This window comes from Canis lupus, chromosome 14, assembly GCF_048164855.1.
Source record: "Canis lupus baileyi chromosome 14, mCanLup2.hap1, whole genome shotgun sequence".
Taxonomy (NCBI): Eukaryota; Metazoa; Chordata; class Mammalia; order Carnivora; family Canidae; genus Canis; species Canis lupus.
The window spans coordinates 43,704,535-43,725,571 of record NC_132851.1 but is presented as its reverse complement, the minus strand read 5'-3'; the positions used below and the strand labels follow the sequence as shown (position 1 = coordinate 43,725,571).

General features: G+C 35.7%; 1 long non-coding RNA gene across 2 annotated transcripts in view; it reads right to left on the bottom strand.

Moving 5' to 3' along the window:
- LOC140604033 (uncharacterized) overlaps positions 1-21,037 on the bottom strand; it is a 247,272-nt gene that overhangs the window by 60,935 nt on the left and 165,300 nt on the right. The window contains exons 8-9 of one of the 2 annotated variants that reach the window (XR_012007063.1): positions 12,370-12,422; positions 9,060-9,181 (exon numbers count right to left, since the gene is read on the bottom strand). This is a non-coding gene — a long non-coding RNA (uncharacterized lncRNA). The remainder of the gene's footprint in view (positions 1-9,059; positions 9,182-12,369; positions 12,423-21,037) is intronic. The other variant, XR_012007068.1, reaches the window with a different exon arrangement.

Below are 21,037 nucleotides of genomic sequence, written 5' to 3'. Positions count from 1 at the left end.
AAGTTGTTTATGACATGGTGCTGCTAATGTTTTAAAAGAATTACATGTGCTAATGTACAATTCAAAACAGAGACCAAACCTGAAAACCTCCTGAGCAGGCAAAAACATTTAGGCCACATAAGCAAAACTCAATTTAGCTTATTCTGCAAAACGAATAAAACTTAATTTGGGCCACTTCTTGTAAACACCTCTGATACTCATAAATGGACCTTAAGGGGTTCTTGAAAAATGGCTTGAGGTAAACACCTTTAACCAATTCCTGATCACTAAACAAACAAAAATCCTATAACCAATCACTGTAAAGAATAAATGGCCTCCACATTTTCACTATTACATCTTACAACACTATATCTCAGAGCCTCATTTGTTTCTCAGTTTGAGAGCTCCTTGTTGTTTTCACAATAAATTCTTACTAAATAGTATTTTACTGATCTGGGAGTTTTAATTTTGCTATTTTTAGTTTTTGTGTGTGTGTGTGTGTGAAAGACTTTACTTCTTTTTTTTCTTTTTTTTAACAGTTTTTTTTTTTTTTAAGGATTTTATTTATTTATTCATGAGAGACACACAGAGAGAGAGAGAGGCAGAGACAGGCAGAGGGAGAAGCAGGCTCCCTATGGGGAGCCCGACCTGGGACTTGATCCCGGGACTCCAGGATCACACCCTGGACTGAAGGCAAACGCTCAACCACTGAGCCTCCTGGGCTACTCTAAAGACTTTATTCACATCAAATATATTCCAAACTAAGTTATCAGTTGACTCTGGCTGAAATCCAAATTTGACAACGTGATAAGGGTTTTGAAGTTTCTTAAAATATTCTTATCAAACCGGGATGCCTCCAACTAGTCTCTTTAATGCACTCATAAACAGTGGGGGTTGAGGGTGGGAATAGGTCTGGTATCATCCATAATTCCAAAGATGATAACTATCAAAGTAAACAAACTGAAAGAACAAATGAAAAGAAGTGTTTTTTCCTCATGGGACTAGACTCTTGTAAAGTTATTTTGCCTGAAAAAGTTTAAATTCTTTCTGAATTTGGACTTTCTAAATCCACGTTCTTAATTGAGTGCCATGACGTCATATTTCAAACCCAACAGGGAAGTGAATACAGTCCCAATAATCCACGGGAATCATCAATTCCCTTACATTTACTTAAACACTGAATTCCTGCACCTGCCACTCAGATATGCAGAGCAGGACAACTTTCTGCTTAATTTAGCACAGAGACTGGCAGCCAGAATCACAGAAAAATGAATCTTATACAAATACTTATATAAAATATATATAAAATCAATGGGAAAAAAAAGAAGTCTAAAGAATTAGGAGAGGTTTTATTTTACTTTTTTTTTCACCTTAATTAAATATAGCAGGGGTAAAAAAAAATCTGCGTTGAAGAGTTTTGAAAGAATGTGGGCAGAGGGGATGAGCACTGGGTGTTATTCTATATGTTGGCAAATTGAACACCAATAAAAAATAAATTCATAAAAAAATAAAAATAAATAAAAAAGAATGTGGGCAAATTTTCTTTAATAAATATAATTCACTTAAATAGATAACTTTGATCTATTATGTGCACTGTCCTTTGCTTCGACATGTACATTTGAAAATGTTTACATTATAGTCCTTACACTCAGCATAAAACCTAGAATCATGGTTTAAAATGCAAGTCATTAAAATAATGAGCAGAGAAGACAGGATGAGAGATGTGTGCACATGCACACAAGGGAGCAGTCACATCTAGTTTGAAGAACACAAACTCACAGTCATATATATTTCAGGTTTTTCTTCTAATTTCACCATTTCCAAAAATAGCAGCTTTCCTTCCTGCCTAGAGGTTCCTTCCTTAATACAGATTTTCACTACAGGCTGCATTTGGCATCTTGGGATGGTGATGCTTAGGCTATCTAATAAACAGACTCGATGGCTCCTTCCCTAGAGAGCTGTATAGATGCAGTGGTTTTTCACCATGTCAAGAAAACTCTCGTTGCTGACTCTTCCTATAGAAGAAAACCAGCCTGAGCAGCAGTACTATCTAGTTGGAAAGAATTCTGGCTTAGACCTGGAGACTTGATTTCCAAACTCGTCCCCTCTTGAGGCTCATAAATTCCAGCCCTATCATCCTCTCCCTGTCTTCAGGATTGGATCTCCCCCTCAGGTTTCTGTCTCTCCTTAAAATGAAAATATTGGCACATGGTACAAAACTCTCCTTTCCATAGAATATTTTATTGTCAAAAACTACCTATGACATCTTAAATTTATTTGTTTCGCTTTGTCTTCACCTCTAGTATACAAGCCCCATAAGGACAGAGCCATTGCTTGATATACTACTATACCCATGATTACCATGTATTAGTTTGGTGCCCAATAAACCATTTTTGAATAAATAAATATAGAAAGTCTCATGTTCTTAGCCAAGACATCTACTTCACCTTAGGCATCCATTCCCAAGACTATGCCCTGGACCTTCCAACTGGAGGAATCATTATATCCTAGGTATCTAAACACCAATATTCACTCAATACCCATTCAACTGATATTTACCAGTCTTGCCTGCCCTGTGCAAGTACAATTTTAGGGATGAAATAATAAATACAGAGTGTTCTTGCCTCGTGCACGTATATTCTAATAAGGGAGACCAACAAAAAGCAAATAAATACACAGTCTAATTTCATGAACTGGAATTATACTATGAATGAATACAAAACAAATAAAATACAATGAAGAGATTTTATTATGCTATGAAGAAAACTCAAGCAGGGAAAGGGGATAGGGCATGATGGAAAGGCGACTATTTTAAAAGTGGAAGTGGTCAGAGAAAGCCTCCTACAGGTGACTTTGGTCAGAGACTAAAGTAAGCAATAAGTCACTTACAGGTCTTAAAAACTAAAAAAGAAAAAAAAAATACTAGCATTCCAAGTAGAGAAAAGAATAAGGGTAAAGTCTTGAAGTAGGAACAAATTTGGAATGCTGAAGGTTCAGGAGGGAGGCCAATGTGACTGGAATGGAGTGGACAAGTGCCACAGCGGTAGAAGATGAGGCGGAGATGGGCAGAGAAGTGCAGGATACCAAGATTATTATGAATGTAGAAAAAAAAAAAAAGGCTCCTGCCTTGCTCAGATTTGGTGAGAAACCAAGTAAAGACAAGGATACCAATTTGAATCCGTGTGGGACTGGGGAAGAATCTGACAATATAATGTTTTTATGTCTATACAGTACTCACTAAAATGGAAAAGATGTATAGGAGTAAATATTAAAAGAGTTTCTCATAGAAACTCTCATATTTTTTCTCACAGGAAAGAAAAAAAGGAGGTTGTAATGGGTTTCTGTTGTGCAAAGAAAACAAAGAAAATATTCCCCCATTTACCATACCTCACTTTTTACTATCAACTACTGGGAATACCTTTGACTTGATGTCATAGTTGATCTGCAATAAATTGTGGGTGCTCTGCTCCCAGGTCTCCAAAGTCAGGAGTTGCATGGGTGCTTATGGGTCTCCATCAGTTTGGGTGGCAAAGTGGAACCTCAACCTGTGTAATTTGTCTTCAGAAACTCTTCCCATTAAGATTCCTAAATCTGTCCCCTAATGATGCTTAGGGCATTTGTTTTTACCCATGTTAATTCTAACAGTAAGTTTTATTAGATCTTTTAGGTATAGTTTAAGGTTAAATAACAATTCTCCCTATATTTATATATAAGATTATTCTTATTCCTCTTTGCTATTTTTTTTTTTTTTTTTTTTTTTTTTTTTAAAAGATTTTATTTATTTATTCATGAGAGACACAGAGACAGAGAGAGGCAGAGAGAGGCAGAGACACAGGCAGAGGGAGGAACAGGCCCCATGCAGAGAGCCTGACGTGGGACTCGATCCCGGGTCTCCAGGATCAGGCCCTGGGTCAAAGGCAGTCACTCAACCGCTGAGCCACCCGGGCTGCCCTCCTCTTTGCTATTTTAATTGCATAGCCAGCCCAGTTTGCCAATCCTAAACATAACCCTAATCCCAAAAAAGTAAAGGTCTTCTATTCAAATTAACATCTCTATGCCCAATCGTAAATAATTATCTGAGACCTGAAGATAGCTTAGATTGTGGACTGTGATCAGCCAGCCTGGGACTTCAAATTGCTGCTCTTGGTGACTCAGGAAGATCTTAGGAAAAATCTTTTACTGAAAAAGCAGTAAGATGACTCAAAAGAAACTCTGCTGGGATACTTTATTCTTCAGATAATGTCAGTCCTTGTAAAGAAAGCTAATGAAGAAAAATCATGGTTCCTAATGAAAATAATATGCAAGTGATTGGTTTGTTCTGGTGAAAATGCATGAAATTTGAAAACTTACCACAACTTTAAAATGAAAGATGAACCTCCTCCACATAAATTAATTAAACTAAATAAAAACTGGATTTTAGAAATTGATGTGTAAATGTTGCCTATTCATAAGCAATTTATCCACTCTAAGAAGATTAATCTGCTATAGTTACAACTTGGCAGTTCAACACTAATTGAGAACCAAGAAGCTTAGGCTACTGTCCAAACAAGGACAAAACTCATTTTTAAAGATATTCAAATTATAACTAAATGATATGCTTAAAATCAGAAAAATTTCACATCAAAAATAACTTAACAGTTGCTTGAATATAGTGATATTTTAAGCTTTAAGAAATCTATTTCTCCATTGAATTTACCATATATTTCTTTACTAAGGAAATGCATCTCTCATCATTATTCAAACATACTTTGCCTGCAGCAACTTTGATTTATTAATTGAACGCGAAAACAAAAATTATAGAGTCTAATATATTATAAATGTTTTAACACAAAAATATACTGCACTTGCACATATTGATAACCCTAGTGTAGGCAGTATGACGTAACCCACCTCATGTAACCCTAACCATCTATAATAGAATCAACTGGAGTTCTAGTTAAAAATTCAGATAATGGAATTATTCTTTAGATTTTCATTCTTTGTCAAAAAAATGGGGATAATAATAATTTATGAGGTTTTGTAATAATTATATGAGAAAAATCCATGTAAATCCCTTAGCACAGTGTCTGATAATTAGTTACTATTATGTTGTACTGGGACTAGAAATACATGATGTACTGGGACAGGAAATATACCCTCCCATTCATAACTAAATTATAAGAATCACAGGTAATGAATAGTATGTATTTATCCTGTTCTCTTTACCAAAAGAATCTTGTCTAGGATTATCAGCTGGGATGCATCTAGTCTTTATCTGTAATATGAGCTGCCGGTCGAATTATTTAACAGAGAACCTTACAATAAGAACAAAATATTAGAACTTCATTTAAATAGTATACAGGGAACCATATGAAGACTTAAGCATGATTGTATTATCATAATTTATAAGTAAACATTTTAAACATGCATAAAATATTGATAAAATGGGCTTTAAAAAAGCTCACAACTTTTATCAAAATGTAGTATTAAGAGAATGAAAATACCAGCCATAGAATTGGGTAAGGAGGAAAGATAGATAGGTGATAGGTACAGAGATAGATACATAGACACAGAGATGCATGCGTATACCCATATAGACATACAAGAGGGCTCTCACATGGAGCAGTGTATAACAGTGTGTTCTAGGAAGCATGATTAATGTCATCCTTTGTAACCAAGGCCAAAAATGTAAAGATAGTCACATGGATATATAGATACAGATATAGATATAGATAATTTCTAAAGATTTGTATCTGAAAAACATTTTCTTAAAAAAAATTATTAAGATGATGCTAACAGATTTTTATTTTTATTTATTTATTTTTTTGCTAACGGATTTTTAAAAATTATCTGAGTTGATTTCTATCATAGCATTAGTCCATTTCTATGCTCCATATTATCCTTGAATTTTACCTTAATGTTGTGAAATTCACGAACAACTAATTTTGGAAAAGTTTGAGACTCATCAACATATGCCTTGGCTCACATTTAAAATTTTAATGAAATATATATTGTCTGAATTCTTAAGGGGTATTTCTTTTATACACTAAATTTAAAAATGCCCATGAACTACTCCCATTGTTTGTAGGTCCATGAAGCACACCCTACAATTTCAGACTAACGTCTCTCAATCTTGGTGCATGTTATAGTGGTGAAATTGGTTTTAAATCCTGATACGTTTACTGGAAAGAACTACATTCAAAATAAATGTGGTGTACCAAAGCAAGCTCAAGCCCAACTATATTTACAAGAATTTCACTTCAAATATAATGATATGGATAGGTTGAAAGTAAAAAGATTTTATTTTTATTTTTTTATTTTTTAAAATTTTATTTATTTATTCATGAGAGACACAGAGAGAGAAAGGCAGAGACATAGGGAGAGGGAGAAGCAGGCTCCCTGCGGGGAACCTGATGTGGGACTCGATCCCGGGACTCCAGGATCACGCCCTGAGCTGAAGGCAGATGCTCAACTGCTGAGCCACCCCAGCGTCCCATCAAAAGATTTTAAAAAGTACACCATACAAAAATGGTTTTTAAAAAAAGAAAAGAAAGCATAAGTGGCTAAGTTAATATCAGAAAAAAAAAGGCTTCAGAACAAAGATAATTATCAAGAACCAAGAGAAATAATAAGGATATAACTACAAATTCTTTATCTATTAAAAGGTAAATAGGGGAATACTACCAGTAATTCTATGCATGTAAGTTAGAAAAGGTAGGGAAAGTGGCCTAATTCCTTCAAAACATAGGCTACCAAACCTCCTTCAACATGTAATAGATTAACTGAATAGTCTCATAAGTATTAAAGAAATTTAATCTGAACTGTAAAAGCTTTTAAGAAAGAAATCCTTAGGCCCAGATGGTTTCAATGGATAATTTGTAGACTAACCTTCAAGCACTTTTTGGCTGTTCAGTCTCTATAAAAGTCGAGCGTATCATTACAAGTCAGCAATTCCACTCCCATTCTTAACATAAATATATGTGGAATATATATATATATATATATATATATATATATATATATTCCATATAAAAAATATCTACCAATTATCTTAGTAGTTGTATTTACAAAAATTAAAATCCTCAGGAAGAACTTCAGAGCTCAGTCTTCTCAGCTTCCTTTAGAACAGCTACACTCCCTTGCCCCAAACATGCATACACACAAAGTGATCCCTCAGGCTTCTTTTAAAATCCTATACCTGCTTAACAGAATTTTAAAACCTGTGCTACTAGGTGCCTTGATGAAATCAACTTTCAATCTGTGTTAACTTTCAGAAATGTTTCTGTGTGCCTTGTTTTCAAAATATCCTTCCTTAATGAACTAGAATTAATACAGGTTCTATATAAGCATAATTCTGTTCCTGGATTCTTATTTTCCCCATTAAATTGCATTATAAAATTTCAAATTTATTTATATTTCTGAAACAAAACTGAGTTCCTCCCAAAGGAGTAAGACTTTAAAATTCTTAAGACCAAGCAGCTTTCTGAAAAACTTAAAAAAGATAACATAATCAATACTTAAAATAATACTGTGGTTCTTACAGTCAGAATTATCTTTCCTACGTAGGCTGTGTGGCAGATGGTTTATTGTTCTCCAAAATCCATTATAGATTTCTCCCTCAGTAAAAGAGTTCTAACTCTCTGTCTGCCCAGATAGAGAGAACAGTTCCCAACCTCCTTGGAAAGTAGTTAATAGACACATATTGTGAGTAATTCTGGGTCACTCTATGAAAATGGAACTGGTTTTCTTGGATTTAAACTCTTAATTCCTTATATGCGGCCTGAATATCATTGAGACAGTAACTCAGCTTGGATCGTGCAATGGGAACCACAAGAAAGGCTGAGTGAAAAAAAAAAAAATTAAAGAAGTCAATGCCCACGGGTGATTCTGTGGGGTAGCACCACCCCACCAACCTGACCCGTTCACATCTAGAAGGAAGGGGGAAGGAAATATTTGCTTTTAGTCATTATATTTTGCGTCTCTTTGTTGTAGCCACTTAGTTTACACTGTAGTGTGGGCTGAACACCCAAATTTGGCTAATGACTATGTGTGCACAATAGCCAAACTGTGGAAGGAGCCTCGGTGTCCATCGACAGATGATGGATAAAGAAGATGTGGTCTATGTGTACAATGGAATATTCCTCAGCCATTAGAAACAACAAATACTCACCACTTGCTTCGACGTGGATGGACCTGGAGGGGATTATGTTGAGTGAAACAAGTCAATCAGAGAAGGACAAACATTATATGGTTTCACTCATATGGGGAATATAAGAGACAGTGAAAGGGATTATAGGGGAAAGAGGAGAAAATGAGTAGGAAATAACAGAGAGGGAGACAGAACATAAGAGACTCCTAACTCTGGGAAACGAACAAGGGGTGGTGGAAAGGGAGGTGGGTGCGGGGTTGGGGTGACTGGGTGATGGGCACTGAGGAGGGCACCTGATGAGATGAGCACTGGGTATTATGCTATATGTTGGCAAACCGAATTCCAATAAAAAATATACAAAAAAAATGACAAATGTGATAAGTACATACGAGATAATTGCAGTAAAAGCTTTTAATGAAGTAATTTGACCCAGTTAAGGAGGCAGGGAAGGTTTAACTGGGGAAATGGTTATTAAGTTGAGATTTGAATGATGAGTAAGAGATGGTTGGATAAGAAAAAAGAGAAGACCATTTATTTTAATGGAAATAGTGTGTTCATATGTCTAAATACAGGAATGCAATTTATGACTGGAGCAGAAGGTAGGAGCTACCCCATTCTAGTTTCTTTTTTTTTTTTTAAGATTTTATTTATTTATACATGAGAGACACAGAGAGAGAGAGAGTAGAGACACAGGCAGAGGGAGAAGCAGGCTCCATGCAGGGGGCCCAAGGTGGGATTCGATCCTGGGTCTCCAGGATCACACCCTAGGCTGAAGTCAGGTGCTAAACCGTTGAGCCACCCAGGGATCCCCTCCATTCTAGTTTCTTACAAGTGAGTTTGTGGTTTATTCCAGGCCTTTCTCTGTCCCTGATTCTCTTAAATGCCAGAGGAGGTGGAATACCTTTATCTAATTAGAAAAATTTTAACAATAAATTAGTCATATTCAACTTACATCCTCTCTTCTCCTTTTTGATAGTGAATCTGCCATCAAGGTCCAGAATTTTTCACCATCACCCCAATCCCTAATCCTTTTCAGGAAGGTGCTCCAGGTAGTGACTTCAGCTTTACTTGTGGCTTGGAAGGAAAGACGATTGGCTTATTTTTGAGGTTTATTTAAAAGGTTCATTTGCCTTGTCATACCAAGCTTAGATTTTATCCCTCACCTTAGATTGTATTAGAATAAGTTGGGTGGTTCAGTCAGTTGAACATCTAATTCTTGGTTTTGGCTGAGATCATGATCTCAGTGTCCTAAGACTAAGCCAGGCATCAGCTTTGTGTTTAGCACAAACTCTGCTTGAGATTCTTGCCTCTCCCTCTTTCTCTGACCCTTTTCTTTCTCTCTCTCTCTTTCAAATAATAAATAAAAAAGTAAAATCTTTAAAAAATAAGTTGATATTTTAAAATCTTTTGTCTTATTTCTCATTTTTTAAAAGAATCTAGAGGCTCAGCCAATTAAGTTTAGTTGTACTATGACCAAAAGATTAGAACTTCCAAGTTTCTTTCTCAGTTATGCAGTCTACTGTGTGTCCACATGGCACTCCAGAGAAGCTATCTTCTATGTTTTGATATTATTTCAGGCTGCTTTGATTTTGTGGCATTCCATATGAATAGGTGCTTTAGCTATTGCCCTGCACAGAGAAGGAGTACGCAGATAATAATTCACAACTCTTAAATACTTCCACTCAGAAAATGGATATGTCATTTCAAGTTTACATTTCATTGGCCAACACAAATCCTATGGCCATGATCATCTCCAACAAACATGTTCTCCAAAAGAGAATAAAATCAGCTACTTCAATGAGCCCTAGTGATACCTTCTATAATCTTCCCTTTCAGATGACTTTTGCCTAGTGAAATTTAATATAAGCAGCCTAAGGCAAAACTTAAATCAAAAAGTCTACCCTAAGTATATCTCTGCCAAATCCTAAGTCTATATCATATATCTCTGTGTTAATATTCTAGCATTTTACCATCTCATTCCATTCATCACAAAAAGTTAGAAGGCAGAAGCAAAGTTTCACTGTTGCTCTTTTTTCTCCAGTGCTCAGAATAGGAGATCTTCTTAGGAGTTTAAGAAATGTGGGGATACACAGTTTCAAAGAGGATTGTCTAGGCCTATCATACTAAATACTGCAGGAAACATGTGATTATTTAAAAGTGTCTCAATATTAATTCATGGTTTCATTAAGTCTTTTCAGTGACCCAATCTTCAGGATTTTCATGCAAAAAATATTCCTAATATTTTAATCTGTACAGCCCATCCCTTCCTGTTTTAAAGTTGCAATGAAATTGTGAAGGTTGGCATGACAGTGACAGGGAAAGGGCATAAATTAATACCAAGCTCTCTGTGAAGGCCAATGATGGCTAATGCCTGTTGGGTTTATTTTGAGTAGCAAGGCAAAATGAGCAAAATTATAAAAGTATCTATCTCCAGAAATCTAATTTAAAATATATTTGGCATTAATATAAAATGTTACTCATATATTTATAAAGTTTCTAATATCATTAACTAAATTATGTTAATTATATAATAGCTGTGGTAAATAAAATTTTCCTCCAAACCACCTTAGTATTTATAGATATTTTTAAAAGTTATTAAAATATTCATATATTAAACCCATCGGTGTCATAGGGTGTCTATTAAGACCCTGAGCAATGATATGTGCTAGGCGAAAGACAAAGATGAATCAGTGGTGACGTTTGTTTCTAAAGAGCTAAAATTGGGATCCCTGGGTGGCGCAGCAGTTTAGCGCCTGCCTTTGGCCCAGGGCACGATCCTGGAGACCCGGGATCGAATCCCATGTGGGCTCCCAGTGCATGGAGCCTGCTTCTCCCTCTGCCTGTGTCTCTGCCTCTCTCTCTTTCTCTCTCTCTGTGTGTGACTATCATAAATAAATAAATATTTTAAAAAAATAAAGAGCTAAAATTTAGTAATTATGATTCCACAACACATATTAGTATTCAGAATTAAAAAACAGATAAATATAAGCAACTATATGGCTTGCTACCATAACTATGAATAAGACAAAAACATTTTTCCACATCCACTAGGGAGAAAGTTTCATTTTATCAAGTGCTCAATTGTCTTCTGAAAATGACTCATTCCCTTCTAATTAAAAAGATAGCATTTTACTTAATAACTATGGTAGATATTATATGGACTTCTCAGAAGCTATATCCAAATTAATTTCCCGTGTCTTCTTCCATTAACAAAGCAGTAAAACTAAAATACGTATTATCCAAGGTTTCCTTGACGTTGTGATTAGTCACATGAAGTACTCCATGAAGGGCCTGTCTTCCACTGGTACTTTCTTTTCTCTTAATTTAATAGAGACATGTTCTTCAATGTGATCATGACAGCCAAAATCACAGGCTGTATAATTAGTGAAGCAGAGAGATAAAGGTTACCAAGTTGCCAATGTACCAGCATGTCACACTACCAGCTCTGGATAACTTCCTTCTGAATTTCTTTACATGAGAAATATAAGCCTACATCATTATGAGTCATAGTAGTAGGATTTTGTGTAATTTAGAGCCAAATGGAAACATAACGATAGAGTGACATTTAGAAGACTATTAACTAAGAACCCTTAGGAATTTGTTTCATTTTGTCCATTTACTATTTAAATTCAGGAGGAAAAAATAAATAGCCAACCTTATTTTATAAATCAAGATCGAAGTTCTCATTTATTTTTCTGATATCTTCTATTTTTGCAAAATAAAATAAAATAAAAGGAATGAAAACATGCTTCACAATATTGCCATGTAAATGAGAACAGCATTTAAGCTTCTGGGCTTGTGGTCGTGTTCTCATTATCAATTTACTCAGAGAAATGCACACATGCATATACTTATATATTTAATACATAGCGAAGGTTGGCACCCGAAAGCAATTTTGCACAATGTATGAGAAAGTAATCAGACATCTTTTGAAATAAGATGTAAAACACATCTTCTCAAATACAATTTTCTAAAAGATGGTATTAGATCAGGGATAGTCACTCATCGTCTAGCTGCTGAGGGATTAGATCCAAATCTTAGTATTTGACCTATTGTTACTCTTTTGAAACATTAAGGATTGTTTTCCTTTTATGGATTTACTGAAAGCAAACTTGCCAGTTGAAACCATCTGTCACTTATTCAAGAAAAGATTTATTATTTTCACTGAAAAGTTGGTTGTGGCAAAAGAAATTCAAGTCACTAAAGATAGATTCTCAGTCTATGATGCACTTTTTAGACTTTCTGAGTCTCATTAAATGTACCTTCTTATCTTGCTGCAGTCTTCAGGGTCCAGCAACTTCCTGCACAATTGCACCTGGGAAAGTCAAATTAGAAGCTAATTCTTAGATTGTAGGGAGACAAACATGCCTGGTGCAATTGACCAAAGATATTATAACAAAGTCTTTTCTGGATGCTGCATAACCTCTGATTTCCTGTTACCCTAAAAGTCCCTCATCAGTTATTTACTGAGTAGTTCCAGAAAGGGATGCAATTGCTTCTTGCTCATGAGCAAGGAAGGCAGTGAGGAAATGAACAGTTGGCTGAATTTGGAGCAGCAGAGAAACTTTGTCAGTGACAATTACCACTGTCACAAGTGTGATATGATAGATGTGGGCTCACAATAAAAAGGAAGGATGCCATCCACAGAGCATCAATCAAATTAAATCATAAAACTGGTCCATCTCCTACTTTATAAAGTTGATAGATTTGAAAGGCTGGATATTGTGTTACTAGATGTTGGTCATTCCATATTTTTTGGCTTATTATCAAACATACGTGTAGGCACATATATGCACATTGTCTATTTTAGACAGGATTTGCAGACTGTAAGCCACAAAAATGTGGACTTTAGGAACTTGACCAGATTTCTATGAATTTATTTGTAGACATTAATGATTTGTGCAATAGCAACTCAAAAGTAAAATCTCAAGAGTGTCTCTGTGCTCCATCTTGACAGACTCCTCTTTTTGAATGTTTCGTAAGGTCATAGGTCAAAGTAAAACTTGTGTAGAGAGATACATTTTAGACAAACCTATTATGGTAAGAAGGTTTCAAAAGCAATTAAAAAGCCCTAAGAGATCCCACTGTATTTTTCCAGACATCATTCATATACAACCACATAAGCATCTCTAATCACCTACAACAAGCATAACAATGGGTGGCAAGTTGTTAAATAATAATAGTCTTAGTGAAGAAATTTCTTTCTTGAAAATACAGAACTGAACTGAAATAGACTGGAGGCAGTATGATTGATAGACAAATACGGACATAAGTATAAGGCAAAGTTGGTCCCAAACTTCAGCTCTTTCAGGTGGTCTAGTTACTTATTAAACACAGGAAAGATATTTATAATCTTGAGTTCCAATATCAATAAAATAGGGATCTCAGCATTTCATAAGGCTTTGTGAAGACTAAATGAGCAATAAATTTAAAATATCCTATATAGTACCTAGTGAATAGTATATATTCAATAAATAATAAATGTGATGATTTCATATTATGTGTAGGACATAGGTGGGATAAAACAATAAAAACAAGAGACATCTGGGTGGCTCAGTGGTTGATCATCTGCCTTCAGCTCAGGTGATGATGCCGAGGTCCTGGGATCAAGTTTCACATCAGGCTTCCCACCAGAAGTCTGTTTCTCCCTCCACCTCTGTGTGTCCGTCATGAATAAATAAATAAAATCTTAAAAAAAAAAACAATATAAAAGAATTCTAAATTTGAAAAACATAATAGTCAATGAAGTGGTTTATTAATTTTCAAGTTTATTAATTCTATAGCGTGTAGAAATGACTGCTAACATTTTATCTTTAGTCCATTTTCTTTTGAGATATAGTCCTAATTTCTAACCAGCAAGTAAGTAAGTAGACTCCTCTACTTGAATTTTACTTGGGCACCTATAGCATACTCAACTTAATCTCCCAATTCACATGCATCAGCATAATTAAAAGTAAACTACAAGTAAAGAATCTTATCACCACCACCATCAAAAAATCTGTTCCCTTTTAAATTCTCTATGAGAGTCTTACCAAAACCTTCAACACTCCTTTTGAACCTCCTTCCCTATAAACATTCAGTCACCAAGTTCTAATAATTATATATATATATATATATATATATATATATATATATATATATAATCTTCTCTATTCCCAAGGTTTTGAAATGGGATCATTTTTCCACCATGATCAGGAACATGCAGTCATCTATAAACATTCAGACTACATTTACCCCTCAAATTCTATATTTTAATCATATTGAAGGTTCTTCATATCCCTCTGACACACCAAGTTATCATAAATGCTATTGCTTCCATCTATAATATCTACCTTGTGCAATTCCTACCCATCCTCCAGTGTTCACCTAAAATGGCAATTCCCCTGGAAGGCCAAATATAATATTAAAGCATTGTAGGTTTCCATGGATACAAACCATATGAGGCGAAAGTCATGGAACAATAGGGATGAAATTAAATTATTAAAGTGGAATTAAAGTGAGATTTGTGAAAAGAAAAGTGAGTAATTAGAGTTGAAGTTGCCAAACCTAAAATACTGTTTTCCTATAGGGGATGATTGAAAATTGTTGAATTCATATTTCATTCATTCAACAAATGTTTATGGAACATCAGCTGTTATGTCAGTTATTGTTCTATGTTCTGAGAAAAGAGCAAAAGAACTAGAATCTCAGTCTAGCATTAACATTTAATGACTTTTCAAAAAGTTTAAATTATCCTTAAAGATAATCTAATAAATATCAGAGAATTTAAAACTTAGAAACAAAGAAAAAATTCCATGTTATCCCACTGCTTTGATAAAATTGTTATTTTCATATTGGCGTCCTGCCATTAAAATGTTACTATTTTAGTTCTATCATTTACTACAAACTTTTAAATAAACCATAAAATTTCTTTTTCCATAAATGTTTTCAGGAGGCTTTGCCTGTCTACATTGAAAGATGGTGGTACTAACAGTCCTATTCTTTCTCCACATTGCATTTCCTAAATTCTGCTCCTGATATTTTTTTTACATATTGAGGTTTAATATTTATTTTTAGTTCTGTAATAACTACCAAAGTTTGTAGTTTGGTCCATTAAGTCAAAAGCTATTAAAAATGAAAGGGATGAAATAACATTGCATTATTAATGGAATATAAAATCTAATACTAGTCTTAGTAATATGCTAGAATAACACATTTTTAATGCATCCAAAATAATTAACCCTGGAACCACATGAACTGATATTTTCCCACTATTAAAGTAAAATACATGATAATTTTTATTCTTCAATGATTATTTAAAATTCATAACACATTTTACTCTCATATTAAACAATTTTTTATACAATTTTTGTTCATTTTCTAAAAGTTTGCCAATTATCTCATTCTTGTTATACTACTGGATTTCCTTATATTCTCATATTTTATACAAACTCAATTACAGCATATATTTACTTGTGGTCTTTCTATACTCGTTGGCTTCAATAAAAACAGACTATTCCCAGGCTGATGCACAGTTGTCATCCTAAACCCTGTATTTACTGACCCCTTGGGTATTTTTCTTCTTCTTTTTTTTTTTAGATTTTATTTATTTATTCATGAGAGACACAGAGAGAGAAGCAGAGACACAGGCAGAGGGAGAAGCAGGCTCCACGCAGGGAGTCCGACATGGGACTCGATCCCAGGACCTAGGGTCATGCCCTGAGTCAAAGACAGATGCTCAACCACTGAGCCACCCAGGCATCCCTGACCCCTTGGATCTAATCCACTGTTTGCTGAATACAGTTTCCTCTGCCTTGATTTGCAAGTCAATTTTTCCTGAGGTACTTCTTAGTAAATCTCTTTTATAATAATAAGTATGGGAGGTGACTTGGGGAACCCACAGCAACCACATGTTGGGTGACACACTTGAAAGAACAACAGGACATAGAGGCAGTTGTTCTAATGGCTGTGGTGAATGACAGTGAATGAATATGGATGTTCAGCAACACAGAAAGACACACCAGGAAGTCTGGAGGATATTTGGAACAAACGTCCAAGTTTTCCCTTTCAGGTTAGTGCCTGTGCATTAAAAACAACCTTACTGACTAGTAACATAAAGAATATTCCAAAAGCCAAGTTCCCAAATATCATCTGAGGAGAACACCACAAGCGTGTCCTCCTCAACAGCAACATCAGGCCTGCTGTGGTAGCTCTGTCACACAGAGGAAACCTCCTAAACATTTACATGTCCAAAATACCTGATATTTTGGCTGAGTGTAGAATTCTAGCAAAATATTATAATGATGAAAATAATTCCTTTGAAATCTAGATGGTCCCCCAAGACTCTTAGCCCCTAGTGTACTTACCTCATATAATCCCTTCCCCTTGAGTATAAGTGGGACTTGTGAATATATTTGGACCTCATTCCCATAATTAAGTTATGTTATACAGCATAGGAGAAATATTTCACAGATGTAATTAAGGTTCCTAATCAATAGACTTTGAATTAATCAAATAAAAGAGTATCTTGGGTGTCCCTGACCATATCAGGTAAGGCCTTTAAAAAAAATTTCAAGATGAGAGGGAGGAAGATGGCAGAGTAGGAAGACCCTAGGTTCATTTCCTCCTTCAAATACAACTTGATAACTATCAAGTAATCCTAAATACCCCAAAATCAACCTGAAGAACAAATTTTAAAAATAAAGGGAGAGGAGGCCACATCAAAATAGGTAGGAAGTACAGAGACATGCTTTAGGGTAGAAATAGATCATGGCTGCTATGGAGAGGAAGGAGCAATGATTTCAGAGAAGGGGGGTAGGGAGAGAGAGAAAGAGAGGGAGAGGGAAAGGGAGAGGGAGAGAGACAGAGGAGCACACATGGGCATGCACAAGGAGAACATTTCCCCACAGCTACTGGCTTGGAAAATTTGATGGACTGAATTTCATTAGCTCTTGCAACCAGTGGGGTTTAAAGCCTGGAGTTATAAAGGTCACCAGGCGTGGCTGGGATAGAGCCTGGAAGGCATTGGGCTGCCCTTGGAGAAAAGGCACACAACCCGGGGCGGGGGAGACAGTGATGTGAAGAGCACCTGGGGCTCACATCGGGGCAATTATTTATTCTTCTCAGAGTGTGACCCTGAGAGATAGCAACCAGGGAGACACCTCTCAAGGAAAAAAGGAGTTGGCCAGGCCATTCCCCTCCACTTCCCCTCATCATAAACACGGAGCCACCTGCAGGAAGCAGCATAGCACTAGCACTGGCTGCCCAAGGTGCTTACACCAAGCCCCGTGCCCCTGCACTCTGGTGGACCTGCCCTTCTCAGTCATGCCCGCTTCAGTCCTGATGTGACAGGTCCCTCCCACAGAAGATGAGCACCAACCCTTGCCCAAGCCATGTCTCCTGACCAGGGAGTTTTGCAGAGTTTCAGCTCTGGAGATGGTGACAGGTCTCATTTCACAAACAGGCCAGAGCACACCTAGTTAAAACTCACCACACTCGGAGAGAAAGAAGAATTATGCAAAATGAGAACAGACTTAAGGAATTTGGTCTCTCCACCAAACATAGTAACATTTGTATTATAAAAGTCCCAAAAGAAGAAGAGAGAAAAGGGGGCAGAAAATTTATTTGAGGAAATAATAGCTAAAAACTTTCCTAATTACTGGGGAAGGAAACAGAGATCCAGATCCAGGAGGCACAGAGAATTCCCACCAACATCAACAAAAGCAGGTCTACAGAAAGACATATTGTAATTAAAATCTGTAAAATAAAGAGATAAGCAACAAGATGAAATAAGTCATTAACTTACAAGGGAAAAACCCATAAGCCTATCTGGAGATTTTTTGGTGGAAACTTGACAAGTCAGAAAGCTGTGGCATGATATATTCAAAGTGCTAAATGGGAAAAAATCTGCACCTAAGAACATTCCAGGCTATCATTCAGAAGAGAGATAAATAGTTTTATAAATAAACAAAAACTAAAGGACTCTGAGTAGAGAGACCAAAAATGACAGTATAAAGTCAGGAAACACAAAAGCAGTGAAAACGAATATTTCTGTAAAAAATGAGACTCACAAAAAAGATAAAATACAATAACAAATATCTAAAATGTAAAGAAAGAAAAGAATGCATTCAAATTTATGCAACCATCAACTTAGAGTAGGTAGACTGCTATATGCACAAGAGGTTATGTACAAAGCTAATGGCAACTATGTATCAGACACTGCTAATAAACATGCAAAGAATAAAGAGAAAGAAATCCAAATATACTACTAAAGAAAATCCACAGAATATGAAAGACAAGAAAGGATCAGAGAAAATCTCCAGAAACAACCACAAAACAAGTAATAAAATGTCAATTATATATATATATATATATGTATATATATATATATATATATAGTTTCTTTGAATATAAATGGACAAACACTCCAATCAAAATACATACACACTCTTAACTACAGAGAACAAATTGAAGGTTACAGGTGGAAGTGGTTGGGGAAAGGTTACACAGGTGATGGGAATCAAGTGGTGCCCTTATCATGAGCCCTGGGGGATGTATAGAAATGTTGTACGGCTATTTGTACACCTGAAATAAATATTTCACTGCATGTTAACTAACTGGAATTGAAATAAAAACTTAAAAATAAAAAAGAAGTCCAAAATGTTCCCTGAAGATAGATTCAAAGCAAAGAGATACTCTCACACTAAACTTGAAGATGCAAACCTCCATGTTCTGGGGAGGGCCATGTTGCAAAACACTGAGGATGGTCTCTAACAGCCGAGGATCTCTGTCCCACAATTACAAGGAACTAAATTCTGGAAACAATGGTGGGAAGAGGACCCTAGTCTCAGATGAAGCCACGGCCCTGGGCAGCACCTTGATTGCAGTCCTCTGAGTCCTCAGCATAGCACTTGGCATAACACCATCCTGGCTCTCAGAGATTCTTAAACAGACAAACAAAAATGTGTGCAGTTGTAAGCCACAAATTGTGGTAATCTGTCATCAAGTCAATAGAAAAGAGTGTTACCCCTTTGTCTGGCAGTATTCTGGATGTCTGACCAGAAGTCAGTCTGAGTCTTGTTCCTTAAGAAAAGTTTGTTAATTATTTTTCTTCCCTGGTAATGTCTAAAATAGTCTATTTTTGGCATTTCAAAATATCACCATGATATATCTCTACATAGTCAAAAAACATTTACTGGAAAACTATTATGTGTCATGTCCCATTTTAATTGCTAGAGCTCAAGTGGTGAATAAATAACAAAGTCACTACATGAGCCATGGAGCTCATATGGGAAAAAGTAAATATATAAGGAGATGAGTATTATACTTGACTATAGTAAGTAATGGTAACATCTCTAACAGACCTCGGAGTCTTAGTGGTTTAACTCAACACACTGTGTGGTATTTTTGTTATAATTATTATTTTCATTTTCCTGCCTTTCCTTTCCATGTTGGGGAGTATCTTGCTTTTAATAATCTTACCAAGAGAATATATTCATTTTGACTAGGCTTAAATAAGAAGAGACTGTTGTTCATTTAATTTTACATATCCAATAATTAGAATAATTTTCTATAGACTGCCTTTGGAACCCTTCATTTCAAACCTGGTTTTTCCTCCATCCACATAACTCTGGTGCTGAGTGCCATGGGACAGACACAGTCATATCATAAGACCCCGTCCTTTCATGTTTGTATAATGACATTGAACGATTTGGCCCAGTGGATAATTGAAACTCCTGAAAGCCATTTATACATATAGAAGATAATAAATATATATGGGAAGAAAAACAAAACGTATGACAATATTCTCCCAAAGCCATCTCTGTATAGCCTTAATTATATTTTCCTTCCTGGATCCTAAAATAGCTGCTGTCTTTCCAACCTCATACAACAAAAGGCTAAATATAAGAAATGGAGTCAGAGTAGCAAGAGACCAGTTTATTAAAGGATTATAATTAAAATATCTTTTACAAATATATGTAAAAAAATGTCTAGAGCCCTCTATGAGTCCTAAAAGAAGCTGGATCAAGTAAGATCCCGGAGTATCAAGTTTTACTAGCTTCACAGTAAATCTTAAGCACATGGAAGTTATCAAACGTCAGGCTTAGAAATCATGCACGTAATTTCTGTCCATGTCTCATTAGGCGGAAGTCAATTCCATGGCCCAACTACTGCTAGAGAGGTTAGGAAATGTAGTTTAGCTGTGCACCTAAAATAAAGTGAAAGCAAGTTTTCAGGGAACTCTTGACACTGTTTGCCATAGATAATAATAAGGACTATGTAGGAACACAAGGAAAGTTGAGGAAGATAGAGAGGGCAAGGGGCAAAGTTAGTTAGTATAGGGAGTCCAGGGCTTACGGTCATTGCTTGTACTGCAGTACTGCCTGGGTTTAAATCCTGGCCCCACTCTTACGGACAGTATGACTTTGGAAAAACGAATACACCTCTGTGTGGCTCAGTTTCTCCATCAGCAAAATTGGGCTAATATTTTCACCCCAAGTCTTAAAATGGTGTCTGACAGTCTACAGTATTTGCTATTATCATCTAGCTTCACTAATAAAGTTATATTTGAGCAGAGATGTGAAGATACAAGGGGAGTGAGTCATATGGAAATATGAGAGATATTCTACATAATAAAACAAAATATAAAGAGGTTTTGAATCAACCTGTAATATTTGGTGACATGAGGTCTAAAGTTTGCTCACTATATTTAGAAAAGTAGAGAATATTAGTGGCCTTTACAAGAACTGTACCTATGGAATGGTAGAGAGAAAGCCTGGCTAGAGCAGGTTAGGGAGAATGGGAGGAAAGGAATTACAGGCATTAAGTATATATTGTCATTTTAGGTATTTGCTATAAAATGGATTACTGAAATAGAATCTTCTGGAGATCAAGTAAGGTGTTGTTGAGACAATACAGCATATTCTTATGCTAATGGAATGAATCAGTGGA